The sequence below is a fragment of the Nerophis lumbriciformis genome, linkage group LG20 (assembly GCF_033978685.3).
Source record: "Nerophis lumbriciformis linkage group LG20, RoL_Nlum_v2.1, whole genome shotgun sequence".
Classification (NCBI taxonomy): Eukaryota; Metazoa; Chordata; class Actinopteri; order Syngnathiformes; family Syngnathidae; genus Nerophis; species Nerophis lumbriciformis.
This window is the reverse complement of record NC_084567.2, coordinates 12,637,501-12,646,878: the sequence shown is the minus strand read 5'-3', so window position 1 is coordinate 12,646,878 and position 9,378 is coordinate 12,637,501. Positions and strand designations below refer to the sequence as shown.

Genomic DNA, 9,378 nt, shown 5'->3' with positions numbered 1-9,378 from the left:
ATGAAAGGTTCTAGCGTAGGTTCTATGATAGATTTAGCATAGGTTTCATGATAGGCTCTGGCGTAAATCCTATGATAGATTTTAGTATAGGTTCTACTGCTGATGAAAAATGTTCCAAAGGAGTGTTCATCAGAGGTTTATTGTAGGGTCAGTTGGATGTTCAAAGCAAGGTTTTAGTTGTGGTCCCATCAGAAGTTCAGAGTGTTTGATTGGTCTACAGACGTCATAAGTTATATCATAGATTCTAGCAGAGACTGTAGCATAGGTTCTATCATAGTCTGTAGCATGGGTCTATGATAGGTTGTAGCATAGATTTTATGATAGGTTCTAGCGTAGGTACTATGATAGATTTTAGCATAGGTTTCATGATAGGCTCTTGCATAGGTTATATGATAGATTTTAGTATAGGTTCTACTGCTGATGAAAAATGTTCCAAAGGAGTGTTCATCAGAGGTTTATTGTAGGGTCAGTTGGATGTTCTAAGCAAGGTTTTAGTTGTGGTCCCATCAGAAGTTCAGAGTGTTTGATTGGTCTACAGACGTCATAAGTTATATCATAGATTCTAGCATATACTGTTGCATAGGTTCTATCCTAGGTTGTAGCTTAGGTCTATGATAGGTTGTAGCATAGGTTTTATGATAGGTTTTAGCGTAGGTACTATGATAGTTTAGCATAGGTTTCATGATAGGCTCTGGCATAGGTTCTATGATAGATTTTAGTATAGGTTCTACTGCTGATGAAAAAGGTTCCAAGGGAGTGTTCATCAGAGGTTTATTGTAGGGTCAATTGGATGTTCTAAACAAGGTTTTTACTTGTGGTCCCATCAGAAGTTCAGAGTGGCATTTGGTCTACAGACGTCATAAGTTATATCGTAGATTGTAGTATAGGCTGTAGCATAGGTGCTATCATAGGTTGTAGCTTAGGTCTATCGTAGGTTGTAGCATAGGTCTATGATAGGTTGTAGCATAGATTTTATAATAGGTCCTAGCGTAGGTACTATAATAGATTTTAGCATAGGTTTCATGATAGGCTCTGGCATAGGTTATATGATAGATTTTAGTATAGGTTCTACTGCTGATGAAAAAGGTTCCAAAGGAGTGTTCATCAGAGGTTTAATGTAGGATCAGCTGGATGTTCTAAGCAAGGTTTTAGTTGGGGTCCCATCAGAAGTTCAGAGTGTTTGATTGGTCTACATACGTCATACATTATATCATAGATTCTAGCATAGATTGTAGCATAGGTTCTATCATAGGTTGTAGCTTAGGTCTATGGTAGGTTGTAGCATAGATTTTATGATAGGTCCTAGCGTAGGTACTATAATAGATTTTAGCATAGGTTTCATGATAGGCTCTGGCATAGGTTATATGATAGATTTTAGTATAGGTTCTACTGCTGATGAAAAAGGTTCCAAAGGAGTGTTCATCAGAGGTTTATTGTAGGGTCAGTTGGATGTTCTAAGCAAGGTTTTACTTGTGGTCCCATCAGAAGTTCAGAGTGGCAACTGGTCTACAGACGTTATAAGTTATATCGTAGATTCTAGTACAGACTGTAGCATAGGTTCTATCATAGGTTGTAGCTTAGGTCTATGATAGGTTGTAGCATATATTTTATGATAGGTTCTAACATAGGTTCTATGAATGATTTTAGCATATGTTTCATGATAGGCTCTGGCATAGGTACTATGATAGATTTTAGTATAGGTTCTACTGCTGATGAAAAAGTTTCCAAAGGAGTGTTCATCAGAGGTTTATTGTAGGGTCAATTGGTATGTTCTAAACAAGGTTTTACATGTTGTCCCATCAGAAGTTCAGAGTGTTTGATTGGTCTACAGATGTCATAAGTTATATCATAGATTCTAGCATAGACTGTAGCATAGGTTCTATCATAGGTTGTAGCTTAGGTCTATGATAGGTTGTAGCATAGATTTTATGATAGGTTATAGCGTAGGTACTATGATAGATTTAGCATAGGTTTCATGATAGGCTCTGGCATAGGTTATATGATAGATTTTAGTATAGGTTCTACTGCTGATGAAAAAGGTTCCAAAGGAGTGTTCATCAGAGGTTTATTGTAGGGTCAATTGGATGTTCTAAACAAGGTTTTTACTTGTGGTCTTATCAGAAGTTCAGAGTGGCAATTGGTCTACAGACGTCATAAGTTATATCGTAGATTGTAGTATAGGCTGTGGCATAGGTTCTATCATAGATTGTAGCTTAGGTCTATCATAGGTTGTAGCATAGGTCCATGATAGGTTGTAGCATAGATTTTATGATAGGTCCTAGCGTAGGTACTATAATAGATTTTAGAATAGGTTTCATGATAGGCTCTGGCATAGGTTATATGATAGATTTTAGTATAGGTTCTACTGCTGATGAAAAAGGTTCCAAAGGAGTGTTCATCAGAGGTTTAATGTAGGGTCAGCTGGATGTTCTAAGCAAGGTTTTAGTTGGGGTCCCATCAGAAGTTCAGAGTGTTTGATTGGTCTACAGACGTCATAAGTTATATAATAGATTCTAGCATAGGATGTAGCATAGGTTCTATCATATATTTTAGTATAGGTTCTACTGCTGATGACAAGAGTTCCAAAGGAGTGTTCATCAGAGGTTTATTGTAGGGTCAGTTGGATGTTCTAAACAAGGTTTTAGTTGTGGTCCCATCAGTAGTTCAGAGTGTTTGATTGGTCTACAGACGTCATAAGTTATATCATAGATTCTAGCATAGGCTGTAGCATATGTTCTATCATATATTTTAGTATAGGTTCTACTGCTGATGACAAAGGTTCCAAAGGAGTGTTCATCAGAGGTTTATTGTAGGGTCAGTTGGATGTTCTAAACAAGGTTTTAGTTGTGGTCCCATCAGTAGTTCAGAGTGTTTGATTGGTCTACAGACGTCATAAGTTATATCATAGATTCTAGCATAGGCTGTAGCATAGGTTCTATCATAGATTTTAGTATAGGTTCTACTGCTGATGACAAAGGTTCCAAAGGAGTGTTCATCAGAGGTTTATTGTAGGGTCAGTTGGATGTTCTAAACAAGGTTTTAGTTGTGGTTCCATCAGTAGTTCAGAGTGTTGATTGGTCTACAGAGTTGTTTGTTGTTGTTGGTTCTGTCAGCTGTTGTGTGTGTGCTAGTTTCCCATGATGCTTATTGTGCAAGAGTTCTGTTTGTGCCATCTGCGGTTCTGCAGTTCTCCTGGTGGTCCTAACACCGACGTGATCGATTCACCCGGAATCAAAACATCTGCTGACCTCCACTTCCTGATGCTGAGGACGCCGCATCCATGGGCGCAGGCAAGAAGTGGAGCGTTGGAGGCGGGGTGAAAAGGTCCATGTTGACGGGCGCCAACGGACGCCGCAGGAGGCAGCGCAGCCGCACGTGTTCCAGACTCCGGCACTCGCATATCGCGCCTTTAAGTGGCGCCGATGCATCAACGTCAGCGCGCTCGGGACGCGTGGCGGCTGCGGACCGAACGTTGTTGTTGCTCTTGGCGTCGGCGCGCGCGATGATGTTTCAGTCTGGAGCATTGTGGGAAGTCTCCGAGGGAGGAAGCGCGGAGGTGTGAAGTTAAGTTGACGGTGAGCCGCAGACTTTTAGAAGACAAACAGCGGGCAGGCTGCCCCCCCTCCTCCTCCTCCTCATCTTCCTCATTATCCTGGTTCTCCTCTCCTGCTGACTCAGGAGGAGGAGGAGGAAGAGGGATGCAGGGAGCACACACCTTACCTCCCTCCCTTCCCGGCTGTCTTGCTGCTGTGTCTTCTCTTCACTCCACAGCAGCGCTCCGCGACACACAACACAGTACCGCTGTCACTGGCCCACTACACACATACACACACACACACACAAGAAAACACACACACACACGCACACTGAGCGGCATCCCTTACACAAAGCGAGAAGCCATTGGACTGCAACGGGGGAGGTGAGTGGGAACACATTTCCGAGCCGAGCGTGTGTTTTTTGTGTGCAAAGAAAGCCATCTTCACTCCGACACGACCGCAAAAGGCGGTGGGGACAGGAAGTGCGCGGGGGACATGTGACAGGGCGGGACCAGACAAGTGGAACTCTTTTGACGGGCCCAGGCTGTCCCGGTTTGTTCTGGGGTTTCCCCGCTTGGTGGTACCATGACCGGCACACTCCCTATGACTTAATGTGCTCCACGGGATCAGTTTAAAGCCTGGATTACGTTCCCGGGTGTGTGACAGTGCGTCGGTAGAACCTCACACTCTAACACCTTAAGAGACGGTTTTGTCCTGTCCTATCTAGTCTTTTTTGTAGTTCATGCTCAAACACTTGATAGGGCCAGACGTTCTAGAAGACTAGTTATAGGATGTATGGTCCTATCTAGTCCTGACATCAGCTCATGCTCCAAGACTAGATAGGACAAGACATGTAAGGACTACTATATGGCCGTCCTATCTAGTCTTTTAGAATGTCTGGTCCTATCTAGTCTTTTGTTAGGTCATGTTCAAACACTAGGTAGGGCCTAACGTTCTAAAAGACACGATATATAATGTCTAGTCCTATCTGGTCCCGTCATGAGCACATGCTGCAAGACTAGATAGGAGTAGTCATTAAAGGAGTACTGTAGGGCTGTCCTATGTAGTTTTTTAGAATGTCTGGTCCATCTAGTCTTTTTACTAGTTCATGATCAAACACTAGGTAGGGCCAGACGTGCTAGAAGACTAGTTATAGGATGTCTGTTCCTATCTAGTCCTGACATCAGCTCATGCTCGAAGACTAGATAGGACAAGACATGTAAGGACTACTATATGCCTGTCCTATCTAGTCTTTTAGAATGTCTGGTCCCATCTAGTCTTTTTACTAGTTCATGTTCAAACACTAGATAGGGCCAGACCTTCTAGAAGACTAGTTATAGGATGTATGGTCCTATCAAGTCCCGTCATCAGCTCATGCTCCAAGACTAGATAGGACAAGACATGTAAGGACTACTATATGGCTGTCCTATCTAGTCTTTTAGAATGTATGGTCCCATCTAGTCTTTTTACTAGTTCATGTTCAAACACTAGATAGGGCCAGATATTCTAAAAGACTAGATATAGAATGTCTGGTCCTATCTAGTCCCGTCATCAGCTCTTGCTCCAAGACTAGATAGGACTAGACATTAAAAGAGTACTGTAGGGCTGTCCTATCTAGTTTTTTAGAATGTCTGGTCCCATATAGTCTTTTTACTAGTTCATGCTCAAACACTAGATAGGGCCATACGTTGTAAAAGACAGGATCTCGAATGTCTGGTCCTATCTGGTGCCATCATCAGCTCATGCTCCAAGACTAGATAGGACAAAACATGTAAGGACTACTTTAAGGCTGTCCTATCTGGTCTTTTAGAATGTCTGGTCCCATCTAGTCTTTTTACTAGTTCATGTTAAACACTAGATAGGGCGATACGTTCGAAAAGACTAGTTATAGGATGTCTGGTCCTATCTAGTCCCGTCATCAATTCATGCTCCAAGACTAGATAGGACAAGACATGTCAGGACGTAAGGCTGTTCTATCTAGTCGTTTAGAATATCTGGTCCCATCTAGTCTTTTTACTAGTTCATGCTTAAACACTAGATAGGGCGATACGTTCGAAAAGACTAGTTATAGGATGTCTGGTCCTATCTAGTCCCGTCATCAGCTCATGCTCCAAGACTAGATTGGACAAGACATATAAGGACTACTGTAAGGCTGTCTTATCTAGTCTTTTAGAATGTCTGGTCCCATCTAGTCTTTTTACTAGGTCATGCTCTAACACTAGATCTAAAAGACTAGATATAGAATGTCTGGTCCTATCTGGTCCTGTCATCAGCTTATGCTCCAAGACTAGATTGGACAAGACGTGTAAGGACTAGGGCTGTCTTAGCTAGTCTTTTAGAATGTCTGGTCCTATCTAGTCTTTTTACTAGGTCATGTTCAAACACTAGGTAGGGCCTAACGTTCTAAAAGACATGATATATAATGTCTAGTCCTATCTGGTCCCGTCATGAGCTCATGCTGCAAGACTAGATAGGAGTAGTCATTAAAGGAGTACTGTAGAGCTGTCCTATGTAGTTTTTTAGAATGTCTGGTTCATCTAGTCTTTTTACTAGTTCATGATCAAACACTAGGTAGGGCCAGACGTTCTAGCAGACTAGTTATAGGATGTCTGTTCCTATCTAGTCCTGACATCAGCTCATGCTCGAAGACTAGATAGGACAAGACATGTAAGGACTACAATATGCCTGTCCTATCTAGTCTTTTAGAATGTCTGGTCCCATCTAGTCTTTTTACTAGTTCATGTTCAAACACTAGTTAGGGCCAGATGTTCTAAAAGACTAGATATAGAATGTCTGGTCCTATCTAGTCCCGTCATCAGCTCCTGCTCCAAGACTAGATAGGACTAGACATTAAAAGAGTACTGTAGGGCTGTCCTATCTAGTATTTTAGAATGTCTGGTCCCATATAGTCTTTTTACTAGTTCATGCTCAAACACTAGACAGGGCCATACGTTCGAAAAGACTAGTTATAGGATGTCTGGTCCTATCTAGTCCCGTCATCAGCTCATGCTCCAAGACTAGATTGGACAAGACATATAAGGACTACTGTAAAGCTGTCCTATCTAGTCTTTTAGAATGTCTGGTCCCATCTAGTCTTTTTACTAGGTCATGCTCAAACACTAGATAGGGCCATATGTTCTAAAAGACTAGATATAGAATGTCTGCTCCTATCTGGTCCTGTCATCAGCTTATGCTCCAAGACTAGATTGGACAATACGTGTAAGGACTAGGGCTGTCTTATCTAGTCTTTTAGAATGTCTGGTCCTAACTAGTCTTTTGATAGGTCATGTTCAAACACTAGGTAGGGCCTAACGTTCTAAAAGACACGATATATAATGTCTAGTCCTATCTGGTCCCGTCATGAGCTCATGCTGCAAGACTAGATAGGAGTAGTCATTAAAGGAGTACTGTAGGGCTGTCCTATGTAGTTTTTTAGAATGTCTGGTTCATCTAGTCTTTTTATTAGTTCATGATCAAACACTAGATAGGGCCAGACGTTCTAGAAGACTAGTTATAGGATGTGTGGGCCTATCAAGTCCCGTCATCAGCTCATGCTCCAAGACTAGATAGGACAAGACATGTAAGGACTAATATATGCCTGTCCTATCTAGTCTTTTAGAATGTCTGGTCCCATCTAGTCTTTTTACTAGTCAATGTTCAAACACTACATAAGGCCAGATGTTCTAAAAGACTAGATATAGAATGTCTGGTCCTATCTAGTCCCGTCATAAGCTCATGCTCCAAGACTAGATAGGACTAGACATTAAAAGAGTACTGTAGGGCTGTCCTATTTAGTTTTTTAGAATGTCTGGTCCCATATAGTCTTTTTACTAGTTCATGCTTAAACACGAGATAGGGCCATACGTTTTAAAAGACAGGATCTCGAATGTCTGGTCCTATCTGGTCCCGTCATCAGCTCATGCTCCAAACGAGATAGGACAAGACATGTAAGGACTACTTTAAGGCTGTCCTATCTGGTCTTTTAGAATGTCTAATCCCATCTAGTCTTTTTACTAGTTCATGCTCAAACAATAGATAGGGCCATACGTTTGAAAAGACTAGTTATAGGATTTCTGGTCCTATCTAGTCCCGTCATCAGCTCATGCTCCAAGACTAGATTGGACAAGACATATAAGGACTACTTTAAGGCTGTCCTATCTAGTCTTTTAGAATGTCTGGTCCCATCTAGTCTTTTTACTAGGTCATGCTCAAACACTAGATAGGGCCATATGTTCTAAAAGACTAGATATAGAATGTCTGGTCCTATCTAGTCCTGTCATCAGCTTATGCTCCAAGACTAGATTGGACAGGACGTGTAAGGACTAGGGCTGTCTTATCTAGTCTTTTAGAATGTCTGGTCCTATTTAGTCTTTTTACTAGGTCATGTTCAAACACTAGATAGGGCCTAACGTCCTAAAAGACATGATATATAATGTCTAGTCCTATCTGGTCCCGTCATGAGCTCATGCTGCAAGACTAGATAGGAGTAGTCATTAAAGGAGTACGGTACTGTAGGGCTGTCCTATGTAGTTTTTTAGAATGTCTGGTCCATCTAGTCTTTTTACTAGTTCATGCTCAAACACTAGATAGGGCCAAACGTTCTAAAAAACTAGTTACAGATTGTCTGGTCCTGTCATCAGCTCATGCTCCAAGACTAGATAGGACTAGACATGTAAGGACTTCTGTAGGACTGTCCTATCTAGTCTTTTAGAATGACTGGTTCCATCTAGTCTTTTTACTAGTCCATGCTCAAACACTAGATAGGGCCAGACATTCTAGAAGACTGGTCCTATCTAGTCCCGTCATCAATTCATGCTCCAAGACTAGATAGGACAAGACATGTCAGGACGTAAGGCTGTTCTATCTAGTCGTTTAGAATATCTGGTCCCATCTAGTCTTTTTACTAGTTCATGCTTAAACACTAGATAGGGCCATACGTTTGAAAAGACTAGATATAGGATGTCTGGTCCTATCTATTCCTGTCATTAGCTCAAAGATTAGATATTCCTAGACAACTTGAGACGAGAGCTGTCCTATCAAGTTTTGTCAGTTCCTGCTCCAAGACTAGATAGGTCAAGACATGTAAGGACTAGCGCTTTCTTTTTCAGTATTTCAGAATGTCTTATCCAATCTAGTCTTTTCATCAATCACACTCAGAGATTAGATAGGACTATACAAGTTAATCAGCTCATGATAAAAAAAACAAGATATGAAAAGGCATGTAATGTCAATAGCTGTCCTATCTAGTCTTTTAGTATTTCTGGGCCTATTTAGTCTTGTATTCAATTCATACTCAAATACTAAAGAGGACTCGGAATGTATTGTCCGATCTAGTCTTTTCATCAGTTAATACAGAAAGACTAGACAGGATTAGACATTTTTGGACTGGAGCTGTCCTGTCAAGTTAATCAGCTCATGCTAAAAAATAAGATATGACAAGGCATGTAATGTCAGTAGCTGTCCTATCTAGTTCTTTAGACTGTCTGGGCCTATCTAGTCTTGTATTCAATTCATACTCAAATACTAGAGAGGACTAGGAATGTCTTGTCCTATCTAGTCTTTCCTTCAGTTCATACGGAAAGACTATATAGGACTAGACATTTTAGGACTCGAGCTGTCCTGTCAAGTTAATCAGCTCATGCTAAAAAAACTAAATATGACAAGGCATGTAATGTCAATAGCTGTCCTAACTAGTCTTTTAGAATGTCTGGGCCTATCTAGTTTTTTCTTCAGTTCACACTCAAAGACTAGGTAAGCCTAGAAATTTTAGGACTAAAGCTGTCCTATCAAGTTCATCAGTTTATGCTCCCAGATTAAATAGGACAAGACATCTAAGGACTAC

General features: G+C 41.1%; 1 protein-coding gene across 1 annotated transcript in view; it reads left to right on the top strand.

The window, feature by feature from the left end:
• Positions 1-3,797: 3,797 nt before the first annotated feature.
• adamtsl2 (ADAMTS-like 2) overlaps positions 3,798-9,378 on the top strand; it is a 40,843-nt gene continuing 35,262 nt past the window's right edge. Inside the window, exon 1 of the mRNA XM_061980464.1 lies at positions 3,798-3,919. The gene's annotated coding sequence lies outside the window, so the exon portion shown is untranslated. The remainder of the gene's footprint in view (positions 3,920-9,378) is intronic.